Raw genomic sequence first — 3518 nt, forward strand, 5'->3', positions numbered from 1 at the left:
GGCTAGCAAAAATTAAACACCCATCACATGTCCAAAACTTGATTCCTCACAGCGAACTTCATTTTGAATTGAAAAAAGTTGCAGCAATTCTGATTGGCTGAGCGCCCTAAAGTTCTTTAGCAGAGAATTTGAACTCTCGATTCCAGCTTCCATTCGGCAATTCTAGCTCCAAGAGTAAGAGAGAGACAAATATAGTCTGCTAAGCTAAAAGTGTTCTGCTAAGTTGAGAGCGAGGCTCACGGTGATCTGTGAATGTAAGAGCCGACAGAGCTGTTAATTAACATTATGAGAACAAAAGCAACTGATGTTTGCGTAAGCGTTTAACAGTGCTAATTGCTGCAGCTATTGCACAAGACGTGTGAGCGAGACAAATACAGCTGTGGCTGAACATAGCCTGCAACTGTTGTTGAGTGAAAGCGAGATGTCTAGCTAAGGTTATGTTTTCGGTGGGTACTTAAGCGCCTCAGACAGGCTCTTTATGTAGCAATGGCAATGGAAAAGTGAAAAAGCAAAAATAAGCTAAATTTATTAAGATGTTACGTACATAGAAATGACAGGCGATCTAAATGACAAATATGCTGCAAATTGTATATAAGCGGATTGCTGCTACAATTACCTACCCCAATAAGTAGGCAACAGAGTGTTGTGATCGCATAATTCTTGTGGGACTTCCAAATGAATGTAAATTCAAATGAAAATACACAAACAAACAGCTTAACTTTCTCGTCTTTGTTGTGCTGTTGATGATTATGTGAGAGATCAGGAATATAATCTTTTCGGTAGGGAACTTAATATTAGTTGGGTCTGTGCGCGGGGTGAGGCGCAACGGTTGGGGCTCGTTTGCTAAATTAATGTCTGAACTTACGCACATAAAATGTGAAATAAAACAGTGACCAGCCCCAGCCTCAGCCGCACACCCGGCGGGCCACTTGAGAGCGTCCCGTTTCCTGCAGCCATTTTGCAGATGGCGCTGCCTTATCAATGTTTAAACAGCGCAGTGAGAAACAACAACAGTGGCAACAACAATAAAAAGTAACAACAACAACAACAACAGCAATACAAGTGTATATGCAACAGCGAGAAGCAACGAAAGTAAACTTAAATATATTAAGGCGCCATTTTATGATAAACAACATTCACAGACGGAGTTGGAGCTGGAGCTGGAGTTGTGTTTGGGCTTTTTGGGTTTGCGAATGGCGTGCGGTGGACTCCGGCCTCGGGGCTCGGGGCTTGGGGCTGTCGGCTTTGGGTTTTCGGGTTTTGGTTTTGGGGATTTGTGTGTGGCCAGTGCCGGCTCTGGGCAGCCGTGTTGCCATGTGTCGCCAGCGCTGCTGCTGCCGCTGCTGCTGCCGCTGCTGCTGCCGCTCATTTGGCTGCCTGGCTTGGCGCCTTTTGCTAATGCCCGTCCTTTTTTTTTTTTTATTTGCAGTTTTTGTATTTTATGGTTTTTCAGTCCATTGTAAAGTTTTTTGTGGTTTCTTGAGGCGCTTAAAGTGTGTCAGCCCATGTCATTTTCTCAGGGGTATAAACACATACATAGAGAGGAAAGCTTAAACATTGTATTCATCAAGTGAAGGCTTTAAGCGGCTTTAAATGCGTAAATAAAGGAAACGATATTTTGTAATTTCCGGTTTAATGTCTTGACGAGTCGAAGGTCGTTCCGGGTTCGCCGGCGCAAAGGTTCAATTAAGTGAAGGAAATTCAATTTATTTTTTCACGGGTCAATATTGGAGAGAGAGGGAGAGAGGGAGCGAAATGCAGCTCTGCTGTCCCTTGATGGATGACTTAAGTAACCGAGACATTTGGTGTTTGAACGCACAACATGCATCCTTTGATTTCTCGTTAATCATATTGTCGCACAATTCCGTTAATGGCCCTGAGCCATGGAGGGCTGGAGTGGCTGGCTGGATATGAGGGCTGAGGTCACGCCAAATCCATTTTTAATTAATGATCACTTGACTTTTGTGCATCAGTCTGGGCGGCAAATTAATTACACCGGCATCAGCGGCACCTTCACACCTGCCCCCAGGCCCGGACCCACCCGAACTAAGCCAATCAGCCGCAGAGCCGGCGACCCTACGATGCTCGCCCGCTCCAGCCGCAGCGCCAGTTACCCATTTCAATTACTCAACTGGTTTCGGTCTCAAACAGGTCCCAGTCGGGCCCCCTCCCCGCTCGCACTGCCCCACTCTCGCTCTCTCTGCTTATCTCCCACGCTTTGTCTGTCTTTCGCCCATCTCTTCTTTGCCGTAACAGAGTCATTACATGAAATTGATGTTGTTGCTGTTGCTGCCAGCCCTTTGGGGCTTTGGCGACCAGCCCACTATTGCACTTAGCACTCGCCACACCACAGTAAAAGCCAAAGCATTTTAATTTGAACGCTAATCACTTTAATAGCAACTGACCTCATGCACAAAGCAGTCCCATTCTGCTGCCGTCACCTCCGCCTCCTCCTGCTGGGACTGCCTTCAGTCTTGGCCGAGGTAAATTGGTGGGATAATGTACAGAGATCGTATAAAAAGAAAGAGCTAGAGTATTAATTACTCTAATTTTGATTACTTTTGCAGCTAAGAGAAACGTAAAATCTCTGCAAAATCTACAAAGCTGATGTCTTAAATAGAGCCACTAACCATAGAACCGATTAAATAGTGTAAAGCATTTTGCACACTTTTTTTCGAGCATTACGTCCCCAGTGTTCTATGGTTAGTGATAGAGCGGATCAGCTATCGATGGCACTATCTGTACTATCGATAGTCAGGCAATATCAATAGTTGACCACCTCTAGCTTCAACTTATCGCGATATCGAGGCTGAAGGCCAAGGCTGCAATTTATCGATAACATACAGGGCTGCGACATATATTTAAAATCAAATTTTTTTTTTTAATATTTGCAATTTATATTTAGCGAGCATTTAGACACACAAATTAATCAAATACCATCGGAGGAATCCATTTGATAACAGCAACAAATCAGAGATTGCCTTATTTATGCAAGTCGACGGACATTGGGAATTGGTTTGGCCTGGCTGACAGATTATCCACTTAAAGCCCAGCGCGGACAGAGCTCGCATCGGTGTTGTATAAGAATCCCAGCAGACGATTGCAGCATGTTGATGTTGTTGCAGTGGATGAGTCGAGGCGTCTCTGGGAGTCTCGGTGTCTCTGGCCAAGACGTGGCCAATTGAGCGTCTGCCACAGGCGGCATTATTGAGCGCATGTAATTAAATCTGTAATCAGCTTATGGGGCTTCCGACGGCCCCCAACCAGGGCCAAAGTCGAGGCATATGAGTAGCAGCAGCAGTGGTTGTGGCAGTGGCTGTGGCTGTGGCAGTGGCTGGGGCTGGGGCTGGGGCTGTGGCAAGGCACGCGTCAGTTTGCGGCGCTTTTGTTGGGTGGCACTCATGCCGGCTCCCCAGAGATGCCAGCTAGGACAAGCTCAAAGGAGGCGCCTGGACGGGCACATGTGACACTTGGGCCATGAGCCATGAGCCAGGAATCAAAAGTCGTCACAAGGCGCT

This window comes from Drosophila mojavensis, unplaced genomic scaffold (genome assembly GCF_018153725.1).
Source record: "Drosophila mojavensis isolate 15081-1352.22 unplaced genomic scaffold, ASM1815372v1 contig_136, whole genome shotgun sequence".
NCBI classification, from domain to species: Eukaryota; Metazoa; Arthropoda; class Insecta; order Diptera; family Drosophilidae; genus Drosophila; species Drosophila mojavensis.